Here is a 13,458-nt window from a genome sequence, read left to right on the forward strand (position 1 = left end):
TGCTAGTTTTTGTTTGCTGAGATATTCAGTTCAGGGTGGACACTGAATTAAACTCCACCAAATGAGACTCGGTAACCCTATTATGGAGTGCAGTCCTCTGTATTCCAGCTCTGTCCTTCTAGAAAGAACTGGGTAAACAAGTCCACAAGGAATCTCTGAGTACTGTGTGCCTCTAAACAGAGACCCAGACTATAATGATGTTAATATAACCTAGGAGAAATGGCAGCATTCTTCTCTTGCTGGTTCTAATTAAGATCCCAACTAAGAATGAAACTAAAGCAAAATGGGTTTAAATTACATTTTCTGCACCTCCAACCCATTTTTGGGGGGGGTTCTACTTTCACCCAACTCTTGACCAAATCACCCTTTGACTTCAGGCTGCTTCCCCAAATTTTAGACTCCTAATTCGCTTTTCAATGATTTTTCTTTTTAAAAAATTCTTTCACAGTTCATCATTATTGCCAGCTGACAATTTTCACATAAAAGAACTCCCTGAATGTAATGCTTAATCCACAAAATATGTCAAGGCGAGCCATATGGCAATATATTGCAGGAAATAGTTTAGGTCCTGGGGAGAGCAAGGGCTTTGGTTTCCTATAAATCGCATCATATAAGTTGTTGTCTCCTCTTTGCACTTACAAAATCTACCCTGGGCTCCTGAAGTATTTATCTCAAAGAAGACTGAGTAATTAGGAACCATTAGGAAAAAATCATTTTATACTTTCGACCTTATAATTTTTCTCTAAAATCCTGGTCCAAATAATACCATGTCAAGTATTAATAGAAACCAATAGGGTCCTGGAAAGGACTAGACAAAGCTGGTCTTGTCGTGTCTGAAATTAACTGGAATATAGTCTGTTTTATTAAAAAGAATATTTTTCTGCACTTTAATATGCAGTCTCTCTATTCTAAATTTTATTGGAAAGCAAGACATCGCAAGACATTACTTATAGAGTAAATCTATAAGCCAAGCCGGACTGCAAAAGAGAACTTTTAATGGAGTTGACATGTGTAGATCTAGGTTGATTTACGTAGAGTTATGTTTATTTGTGTTCCATGAGTAAGTGCTAGCTAAAAATCTTAAAATAAGTCCTAGCAGGGTAGAGCAGCTCTGGATGTGTTCAGAGTCCTTAAGAACATGCCCTTCTTTTAGAAGTGCAAATGTTTTGGCTTGCTATGCCTGCACTTTCCTGCCTGAGTCTATTTTCTCAGCCCACTTCCTATGAATAATTCTCAGTCTGCTGAAGTTCTTTTCAGAGCACAGAAAGTTCAGTACAAGGGGAAGAAAAGCTAAAAATGTTAGTACTCAAGTTAGAGGAAGAAAGAGAATTGGAAAACAACCCAGTGGGTTTGACTAAATGGTCAACACCTTCAGTACCTGTAATAGGATGCAGATGATTCCTATGCAGATAATTCCTTAAGGTGTTTTGTTGCTTCTTTAGCCATCCACAACTTAGAAGTAAGCTTCAATATTGAGGGACTTTCAATGCTGATATCCTAAGGGGAGTTAACCTATATGGCCTTTCCTATACTGAATATGATCTCTGTTCTCACAAGAGTTCTAGCATTTAGCAGTTGCCAGATAGGATGCTTTTAAACTGTGTTTTATTTCCTTTAATTACAATAAGATGGAAACTCTAGGAAAACCAGGAGTGGAGGGAAGTCCAAGGCTTTGCCCTGGCTTTTATTTCCCATTAAATACAATGAGAAGCAATATCCAGATATTATTTTCTTTGCCTCCAGCACTTGGCTTTGGGGGTGGTTCCCCAATTCTCTATGGGGTCCTAAAGTCTAGGGCTGCTGGCACTTCTGTCTCAGTGATTAGGAACAGATATCATGGGACTATGCCCAGAACAGGCTAATGGACATCCAAGAGTCATTAATTCCGGAAAACAGAGGGCCTGTTTCTCCAAGAAATCATAGGTCCTGCAGGGAAGTAGTATTAAAATTGCCTCTTCTATGTTTGAAATATTCTTCCCTAATTTAAAAGAAAGCTCAAGCAGATAGGAGTACTATGAAAATAGATGATAAGCAGAATATTTGCCGATGATATACAACCTCCATCCGGCTGCCAAAAATTTCCAGAAATGGCCCAATAACATGGCATAGCTCACGTTGAAAATAAGGAAAAAAATGTCTAAATCTGTGTGTTCCCATGAGAAGTAGACATCACCTAGAAGTCTCCCAAATCTCAATCCCTATGTGACTTTTTTTCCTCTTCATTCTAGAATGAAGAAATTTACAGAGGAAAAAAAGTTAAGTCTAGATTGGAATTTGATTCACATAAATCATTAGGAGAAATTCCATAAAACAATAACCTAACATATTTATAAAAGTAAAAAATCTAAGTCTTAGTTACAAGAAATGGTGAAAGTCAGTATGATTTTATAATTTTAAAGCAAGTACACTTTTTTCTCATATCTAAAACTTTATTAGAAAGAAAATACAGATCAATAAAGTGCTGATTTTGAGACTAAAGGAAATCAGTTCAAATGAACATAATTCTGGAGACCTGCTTACCCCCAAAGGAGAACCTCAAAGCTATGCTATATCAAGAAACTCCAGAATTAGATGTTTTGAAAATATTGTCTATAGATGTAGGAAGATATAGATTTAGTTGCTTTTAATGATATTTTATAAACAATTTCTAGCTTCCATTTTTCTTCAGTAATAAATGTAGATGCTCTCTATCCTTGGCATGATGAACCCAAATGTGCTTTACTACTTCCTTAAAGACAGGTACAGCTTAGCTATTGTGAATTGCGCTGCTATAAACATTGATGTGGCTGTGTCCCTGTAGTATGCTGTTCCTAAGTTCTTTGGGTATAGACTGAGGAGAGGGATAGCTGGGTCAAATTCCCAATTTTCCAAGAAATCTTTATACTGCTTTCCATATTGGCTCCACCAATTTGGAGTCCCACTATCAGTGTATGAGTGTACCTTTTCCTCTACATCCTCACCAACACTTATTGTTGTTTGTCTTCATAATAGCTGCCATTCTGACTGGAGTGAGATGAAATCTTACAGTGGTTTTGATTTGCATTTCTGTAATTGCTAGGGATGATGAACATTTTTTCATATACTTGTTGATTGATTGTATATCCTCTTCTGAGAAGTGTCTGTTCAGGCCCTTGGACCATTTATTGATTGGATTATTTTTTTGTGTATGTGTGCTTAGCTTTTTGAGTTCTTTATATACCATAGAGATTAGTGCTCTATCTGATGTGTGAGGGGTAAAGATTTGCTCCCAAGATGTAGGCTCTGTATTCACCTCACAGATTGTTTCTTCTGCTGAGAAGAAACCTTTTAATTTGAGTCCATTCTATTTATTGATTCTTGATTTTAATATTTGCACCATAGGAATCTTATTAAGGAAGTTGGGGCCTAATCCCACATGATGAAGCTTAGGGCTTACTTTTTCTTCTGTTCAACACAGGGTTTCTAGTTTTATTCCTAAGTCCTTGATCCATTCTGAGTTGAGTTTTATGCATGGTGAGAAATAGGATTTTAATTTCATTTGTTGCATATGGATTTCCAGTTTTCCCAGCACCATTTGTTGAAGAGGCTATCTTTTCTCCAAAGCATATTTTTGGCAACTTTGTCTAATATAAGATAATTGTAATTTTGTGGATTAGTCTGCGTGTCCTCTATTCTGTACCATTGGTCTACCAGTCTGTTTTGGTGCCAATACCATGCTTTTTTTGTTACTATTGCTCTGTAGTATAGTTTAAGGTCTGGTATAGGGATGCCACCTGCTTCACTCTTCCTGCTAAGGATTGTTTTAGCTATTGTGGGTCTCTTATTTTCCAGATGAATTTCATGTCTGCTTTTTCTATTTTTTTTTTGAGGAATGCCATTGGGATTTTGATTGGAATTGCATTAAATCTGTATAGTGCTTTTGATAGTACGGTTATTTTGATAATATTAATTCTGCCTATCCAAGAGCAAGGTAGATCTTTCCATCTTCTAAGGTCTTCTTTGATATCTTTCTTTAGTGTTCTGTAATTTTCATTATATATATCTTTCACCTCTTTCATTAAGTTTATTCCCAAGTATTTTATGCCCTTCAATAGATGAATGGATTTAAAAAACATGGCACATATACACAATGGAATATTACTCATGGCATTTGCAGGTAAATGGATGGAGTTAGAGAAGATAATGCTAAGTGAAGTTAGCCAATCCCAAATAATCAAATGCTGAATGTTTTCTTTGATACAAGGAGGCTGGTTCATAGTGGGATAGGGAGAGGGAGCATGGGAGGAATAGACAAACACTAGATAGGGCAGAGGGGTTGGAGGGAAGGGAAGGGGTATGGAGTTATCAATGATGGTGGAATGTGATGATCATTATTATCCAAAGTACAAGTATGAAGACAAGGATTGGTGTAAATATACTTTGTATACAACCAGAGATTTGAAAAACTGTGCTCTAGATGTGTAATAAGAATTGTAATGCATTCTGCTGTTCATATATAAATTTTTAAAAAGTAAAAAAAAAAAAAGACAGGTACATAAACCATGACAAGACTGAAACAGCACCTACCCATGGTTACCTGATCCAGTGTGAAGTTGAATAAGAGAGTCAGCAAAGTGAGATATGCTCTTCCCGAGATACTCAACAGCTCGGGAGACTCCAAAGGTTCAAAGTCGCTAAATATCAGCAGCTGATGTAAGTTATTCATAAACTCAAGGCAAGTATCTGGTCCTTTGGTCCTCCCTAATGTTAGTGCCACTCTCCATTTAGATTTCTCCCCATTTCTGGGTGGTAGGAACTGCTTGGGACGGTAATAGGATATGTCTTGGCACTTTGCATACTACTGGGAAAACCAAAGCAATGTCAAACATGGACTCAGAATTCAACTGCTCTATTCTATAACAAAGCTGTAGTTCCCTTCCCTCTTATCACCTTCTACTCCATTCAGAGTTCAAATTCATTCTTGCTTTCTTCCCTTCTTTCTCTTTTTCTTTCATTCGTTCCTTCTTTTTTTCTTTCTCCCCTCCCCACCCCCGTCGGCTCTGTTTCTCCCTGGATTGAACCCAGGAGTGCTCTATTACTAAGCTATTTCTGCAGCCCTGTTTATTTATTTATTCATATTACCTTGAGACAGGGTCTCACTAAATTGATGAGACTGGCCTGAAACTTATGATCCTTCTGCCTCAGTCTCTGAAATAGCTAGGATTGCACTGCACTCAGCCAGACACTCCTTTTCGTGTGTGTGCTTTAAATTCTACTGATGCTCAACCTTTCCTTAAACAATCTAGTTTATTCCACTGATTGAGGGCTGTCTATTTGACGTATTACAGACCTCGTTGAGACAATGTCTTGAGATACAGAATTTCAGCTCATAGTCATTGTGAAGGTCCATCCTTTTTTCTTTCTAAAAAATATGCTAAAAATACATGAAAAAAGATTTTAATGGTTAAGGAAGCAATAAAATATTATTAAATATAATAACAACACATCCTTAGGAGTTTTTCCTCTTTGAACAGTGTTATGGTTTAGCTGTGGTGTACCCCAAAAGGTCTTATTTGAGACAATGGAAAAAGGTTTGAAGGAGAAATAATTGGGTTATTGCCTTAACCTGATTAGTCAATCAATTCCTGCTGGGGTTAACTGAGTGGTAACTCGAGGCAGGTGAGGTGTGGCTGGAGGAAGTAGTTTACTGGGGGCGTGGCTATGAGGTATATACTTTGTATCTGGAGAGTGGAATCTCTCTCTGCTTCGTAGTCACAAAGTCAGCTGCTTCCCTCTGTCACACCATGATGTTCTGCCTCACCTTGAGCCTGGAGGAACAGAGCCAGCCTTCTATGGACTAAGACCTCTGAAACTGTGAGTCCTCAAATAAATCTGGTCAGGCATTTTAGTTACAGCAGCCAAAAAGCTGACTAAAACAAACAGCAAGTCCCCTTTCCCTCCTTGCTCCAGCTTTTCTACCTTCGGAAACTTGTTTACGTAGACTCATACATTCCTGTCCTCAGTTCCTGGCTGATTTCACTTTGTCCAATGTCCTCAAGTTTCATCTGCATTGTGACGTATGGCAGAATTTCCTTCTTTTGAATAGTTGAACAATATTCCACCACTGTCTTACTTTTATATTATATTTTCTTCATCTGTTCATCTGTTGATGTATGTTTAAGTTTTTCCATTCTTGGCTCTTGTGAATGATGTGACGGTGACTATCTTTAGAGATCATGATTTCAATTCTTTTGGATAAATAACTGAAGTGGGATTGCTTGATCATTGGATAGTTCTGCTTTTAATTTGGGGGTGACCTCTGTCCTGTTTTCCATAGCATCATTTTAACTTCCGGGTGGATAGCACACAAAGGTTCCAATTTGGTCACATATTTTTCAAAACCTGTTTGTTATTTATTTATTTATTTATTTATTTACTTTTTACTTTTTTCTGTGACATTGTTTTTATCCTGAACAGGCGTGAGATGATACAGTGGTTTTGACTTGCTGTTCCTGATGTTTGATGATATTGAGCACTGTTGTTTTACCTCTTGGCCATTCAAATGCCTTCCAAAGGAGAAATTCTCAATAAGAAATGTATCTTCATGCAACTTTCCCTTTTCTGACCCTTAGGCCAAAAAAAAAAAAAAAAAAAAAAAAGACAAAAGACAAAAAAACACAAATACTTTCCTGGAAAAATTTCTTAACCATTTCATTTGATATTTATCGTCAAGGAGCCTTTAGAACTTCTAAGAGGCTTAGGTATCCCATGGCAAGAGAAATATTACCATGCTTTTGGATGGGTGATTTTTTTTCTTTTTTTGGTGAAAGCCTTCTCAATGAGAGAGAATAAAAATGTCTTTTCCTCCAAATGAATTTCCTGATTAACATAACAGTCATTGTTCAAGCATGAAACAGAATTCACCCCCTGTATTTCAAATGAGAATCATGAATGAAAGAACTATTTATGAAAGTCTGGGAAGAGGGTTGAAAAAAATAATAAAATGGAATAAAGCAAAATCAGGCCTCGCAGTGGAAAGCTATTATCACAGGTAGGGCTGAAGGAGTGAGGGCAGAGAATCCACCAGAGTAAGAGCCAGGTCCATGGAGGAAGGACCTCTAGGGCCACAGCCGTGAAGGCATCAGCTGGGCCAGGGTCACTTCATCATAGCCGGGAGGGAACACAGCAGAAACACCCAGACTCTACCTCCTCCTGCCATCTGATCTCCTGCCCTGCCTCTCATTGGTGTAATCCAACTGAGGCCCACTACCAACAGGGTCTACTTGTTGTTTCATCCTGGTGGACAAAGCCAGGCAAGGGAGAATAGGAAATGGACCTAACTTAGGCAAGAGGGTCAACTTGAACATCACCAGCACACCTAGCTAACTCAAAAAACAAAACAAACAAAAAAACAGTCGTGGGATACTCTGGCATGATTCTTTCAGGTATAAAAATATTTTCATTTGTTTTTAAAATTCAATTAATTTATGTCAACAAAATCCATCAGTTATATATTTGGTGAGTGCTTTTTTTTTTCCCCCCTCAGATGCAGGGCTTGATACCAAGTATCACCAGGCACTGCTTCTCTTGTTAGACAGCCTGTTGTCAGTGGACATAGGGAAAGGATGGATAATTTTTCTAATCGACTATTTTAGGTTCCTTAAAATGAATTCACCCTCTTATGGAAGTTCAAACAAGACGAAAAAAATCACATTAGAGTGATGGGGTGGCAGATAGTTTTAATGGATAGGTAGGAGTTTAAAAAGGCATTTTTCCAGGAGGACTTCCTGGAATAACAGGAAGGACATGCCTAGCAGAGGTTAGAGCAAGGTAGAAAGAGGTGATTTATGTTTGGGAAATGGAGGACAGCCTCTAGTGTTAACAGACAGTAGATTGAGAGAGAAACCCAGGAGGCAAACTTTGATTCAATCGTGGAAAGTAGAAAAAAAACCAAGACAATGTTTCAGGAAAGAAATAACTGTAGTCAAAATAAGTGAAATCTGTTTTTATTTGAGTCTTGCGTTATCTATGCCACACTACAGAAGAAACCAGATCACAAGCTATACCAGTTCTAGGGAATAAGAGTCATGGGAGGAAATAGGGAAGGCAGATTTTTTTTTTTAAATAGAAACATTTCCTAATCAGCCCTCCAAATGCAATAAATAGCTTGAAAAATATCTTTTGGAATGTTCAAAACCAAACATACCTGGCCATGTGTAAGGGAGCAAAGCAGATTCTTTCTTTAATAATTGAAAAGATGGTCTTCAGGATTCCTTCCAACTTTGAGTTTCTATGTCACAGAATAATGTATGAATTATGGTAGGAAAATTTAGTTTCTAAACATTTTGAAGCCCTAATGAGGGGATAATAAATGAAAGAAGAAAAAGCTTCTTCCTTCATTCATTTCTTCTTTTGTTCTTTTCTTTCTTTCCCCCACTCCAACTCCTTACCTCTCTCTCTCAAGATTTAGGACTGAGTGCAAAACAGAAGACCTAGACACCCAAGAAAAGGTGTTTAGGTCTAATGCCCAGACCACGACAACCTGTCCAAGAATCTTTTTTTCTTTACTCATTAAGTTTGGTGAGGTTGGAGCAGATGAAATCTGTGAGCCTCCTCTTCCTCCTCTGGACATGTGCAATGTGTTTTCACATTCTTAGAGGGTTTGGGGAGTGGGAGAGATTTAAAAAAATGATGCATATGAATTTCCTGCTCTGTGGTTATTTAATAAATGTTTATTTCTACATGTTATTATCAAAAGATCTTTTCGACACAAACTTTCTATTTTAAATAATATAGCAAAATTTAACCTTTATGAAAAATGTATGCTGTGTCATTTCCTTTAAATATAGGTGTTACAGGGAAGAAAATGTTAAGAGAAAATGATATGTAATAGAAACTTGAGACTATGTGGAGTAAAAATATTTTCAATAGCTTGAAGGCATCCAAAATAACAGCTGCTCCAATCTATCACATGGGCATAGTGTCTCAATGATGAAAAACTTACTTAGCTTCCTCACCTGGTTTAGGGCTGAAATCTGCCAATTGAATAAGGTAATTAAGACTTCTAATGTTTACTAAGAACAAAGACGATGCTCCTAACATTTCAACCAGTGATGGTATGTTTATTTTTTAAAAGTCTTAAGAAAAACAATTTTTATTATAATGAGTGGATTTTGAAAACTCAGAAAAATATAGTCGAGCTAATGCAAAAGTACAGGAAACTGACTTTTATTTTTAAATTTTCCCCAAAATAACATTTATATAAAAAAATTCCTCTATCAAGCAACCAAACAAATAAGCAAATAAAAGACAACTGCAGAAAGCAAAATTCAAGTTTTTCCAATGTTCAAAGTCTATGATTTTATTGGCATGTTGTTTCTGGATTTAATGAAAAAGTTTTCTTTTGTTCCTATTTTTTAAAATTTTTGTTTTTTTTAGTTATACATGACAGTAATTTGACTTATTTATATCAACATGAAATGAAGTACATCTTATTCTAATTAGGATCCAAGTCTTGTGATTGTACATGCCGTAAAGATTCACTGCAATGTATTCATATATCTACATATGACAGTTATGTCAGAATATTCCACTGACTTGCTATTCCTTTCCCCTTTCTTGTCCCTTCATCCTCCTTTGTCTAATCTGCTGTTTTTCCCTTTGTCCCCTGGTTTTGTGGTATCATCCACATATCAGAACATTCAACCTTTGGTTTTTTGGAATTGGTTTATTTCAATTGGCTTATTTATACTCCCCAGATCGATCCATATTGTGGCAAATATCAAAAAGTCATTCCTTTTTAAGGCTGAGTAATATTCTATCATGTATATATGCCACTTCTTCTTTATCCTTTTATCTGTTGAAAGGCATGCATAGGGGTTGGTTCCTTAGCTTAGCTATTGAGAATCGAGTTGCTATAAAGATTGATGTGTCTGTGTCAATGTGACCTTCTACTTATAAGCCTATTGTGTATAAACTGAGTGGGATAGCTGGGTCAAATGGTGGTTCCATTCCAAGTTTTCTTTTATCTTTCCTTTGTGTGTGTGTGTGTGTGTGTGTGTGTGTGTGTGTGTGTGTGTGTGTGGTGCTGGGAATTGAACCCAGGGCCTTGTGCATGTATGTGAGGCAAGCAGTCAACCAATCAAGCTATATCTCCAGCCCCCATTCCAAGTTTTCCAAGGAATATCCATACCACTTTCCAGAGTGGTTTCATCAGTTTGCAGTCCCACTATCAATGTATGAGTGAACCTTTTCCCCACATCCTGACCAACATTTGTTGTTAGTTGGATAATTGCTATTATGACTGGAGTGAGATAAAATCTCAGTGTAGTTTCAATTTGCATTTCTCTAATTGCTAGTGATGTTGAACATGTTTTCATGTATTTGTTGACCAATTGTATTTATTTTGTGAAGTGTCTGTTCAGTTCCTTTACTCATTTATTTTTGGTTAGTAAATTTTTTTGAGTTCTACATGTACGTGGGAGATTAATGCTAAATCTGAGGTGCAGCTGGTAAAGATTTTCTCCCATTCTGTAGTCTCTCTTTTTATGTTCTTGATTGTTTCCTTTGCAGCAAATAAGCTTGTGAGTTTGATACCAATTTGTTTATTGATTTTTTTTAACTACTTATGCTGTAGGAGTCTTGTTGAGGAATTCAGTTCTTAAGCCAACAAGATGGAGATTTAGGCCTACCTGTTCTTCTAGTAGATGCAAGGTCTCTGATTTAACACCTAGGTCTTGACCCATTTTGAGTTTATTTTTGTCCAGAGTGAGAGAGATTTATTTTCATTTTGCTAATAATTTCCAGTTTTCTTAGCACCATTATTTTTGAAGAGACTATCTTTTCTCCAATGTACGTTTGTCTAGTATAAGATAACTGTATTTGTGTGGGTTTGTTTCTGAGTCTTCTGTACCATTAGTCTTCAGGTTTGTGTTGGTGCTAATAACATGCCATTTCTGTTACTATTGCTCTGGAGTATAACTTAAGGTCAGGTATTGTGATGCCTCCTGTGTCATTTTTCTTGCTAAGAATTGCTTTGGCTATTCTGGGCCTCTTATTTTTCCAAATGAATGTCATGATTACTTTTTCTGTATCTATGAAGAACATCACTGGAATTTTAATTGCATTAAGTCTGCATAGTGCTTTTGGTAGTATGGCCATTTTGATAATATTAATTCTGCCTATCCAGGAACATGGGAGATTTTTCTATCTTCTAAGGTCTTCTTCAGTTTCTTTCTATAGTGCTCTGTAGTTTTAATCATAGAGGTCTCTTTTATTAGATTGATTCCCAAGTACATTTTTGAGGCTGTTGTCAATGGGATAGTTTTCTTAATACTTCTTTGAGCTAATTGATCATTGGTGTACTCAATTGATTTATGGATATTAATTTTATATCCTTCTATTTTCCAAATTTGTTTATGTGTTTTAATAGTTTTTTGATGGAGTTTTTTGGGTCTTCTAAATATGGAATCATGTCATCAGCAAATAGGAATAGTTTGAGCTCTTCTTTTCCTATTTAGATCCCTTTAATTTCTTTCTTTTTGCCTAATTGCTATGGCTAGAGTTTCAAGGACTAGGTTGAATAAAAGTAATGAAAGAGGGCATCCCTGTCTCATTCCAGTTGTTCGAGGGAATGATTTCAGTTTTTCTCCATTTAGAATGATATTACCCTTGGTTTTCATGTATATAGCTTTTAAAATGTTGAGGTATGTTCCTGCTATTCCTAATTTTTCTGGTGTTTTGAACATGCATTGATGCTGTATATTGTCAAATGCTTTTTCTGCATCTATTGAGTTAATCATGTGATTCTTCTATGTAAGTCTATTGATGTGATTAGTTACATTATTAATTTTTGTATGTTAAAACAATCTTGAATCCCTGGGATGAAATGCACTTGATCATGGTATACTGCCTTTTTAATGTGTTTTTGTTTACAATTTTCCAGGATTTTACTAAGAAATTTTGCATCAGGGATATTGACCTGACGTTTTCTTTCCTTGATGTATCTTTGATTTTGGCATCAGGGTGACGCTAGCTTCATAGAATGAGTTTGGAAGGGTTCCCTCCTTTTCTATTTCATGGAATAGTTTGAGGAGGATTGGTGCTCATTCTTCTTTGAAGGTCTGGTGGAACTTGGCTGAGAATCTGTTCAGTCCTGGGCTTTTCTTTGTTGGGAGGCCTTTGATGGCATCTTCACTTTGATAGCTTGGAATTGATTTAAGTTTTCTATGTCCTCCTGATTCAATTTTGGTAGGTCATATTTCTCAAGACATTTGTCAATGTCTTCAAGATTTTCTGTTTTATTGGAGTATAAGTTTTCAAAATAGTTTTGGATTATTCTCTGTATTTCAGTACAACACTTCATTTTTCATCACAAATTTTGAAAATTTGAGTTTTTTCTTTTCTCTCAGCATGATTAATGGTGTATCAATTTTATTGACTTTTTTCAAGGAACCAACTTTTTGTTTAGTTGATTTTTTTTGGAAATATTTTTTGTTTCAATTTTATTGATTTAGGCTCTGATTTTAATTATTTCTTGTCCTTTACTTCTTTTAGTATTGAACTATTTTTTTCTTTTTCCAGGGCCTTGAGATGTAATGCTAGATTATTTATTTTGGTGACTTTCTATTTTTTAAATAAATGAGCTCAGTGCTATGAACTTTCCTCTTAGAACCACCATCATAGTGTCCCAGAGATTTTTGTTTTGTCACTATTCTCATTTATCTCTTAGTATTTTTTTTTCAAATTTCATCCCTGATTTCTTCTGTTACACATTGATCATTGGGTAGCACATTATTTAGTCTCCAGGTATTGGAGTAGCCTCTATTTTTATTATATTATTGATTCCTAATTTTATTCCATTATGATCTGATAGAATGCAAGGTATTACATCTATTTTTTTAAACATTTGTTTGTTTTTGCTAAGTGTTACTTTGTGAGCTAAGATGTGGTCTATTTTAGAACATTATTCCTGTGCTGCTGAGGAGAAGGTGTATTCAGTCATCGATGACTGAAATAGTCTCTATATGTCTATTAAGTCCAAATTATTAATTGTATTTCTTAGTTCTATACCTTTTTTTTTAAAGTTTTTGTTTGGAAAGTCTATCCAGTAATGAGAGAGACATGTTAAAGTCACCCAGTATTATTGTGTTGTGGTTTATCTGGTTCTTGAAATTGAGAAAGATTTGTTTGATGTACATAGGTATTCCATTTGGGGGAACATAAATATTTATGATTGTTATATCTTGTTGAAGTATCATTCCCTTAAATAAAGGGCAGCTCCCCCACTGGATCAGCTTGACAAGGTCCCCACTCATATCCTAATGAGAAATTTTTGTTGTTTTGATCATGCTAAAATAGCCAGTTAAAAGAAAATAATCCATTTGTTATTGCTGTATTTAAAAAAAAATCAAACTATGTTTTTAAATAGCAAAAATTTATTCTGATCGTGAATCTTTAATGCCAATAGGGCTTTGTGGGGATGACAGGACTATTCTTTTT

The sequence above is a fragment of the Urocitellus parryii genome, chromosome 3, assembly GCF_045843805.1.
Source record: "Urocitellus parryii isolate mUroPar1 chromosome 3, mUroPar1.hap1, whole genome shotgun sequence".
NCBI lineage: Eukaryota > Metazoa > Chordata > Mammalia > Rodentia > Sciuridae > Urocitellus > Urocitellus parryii.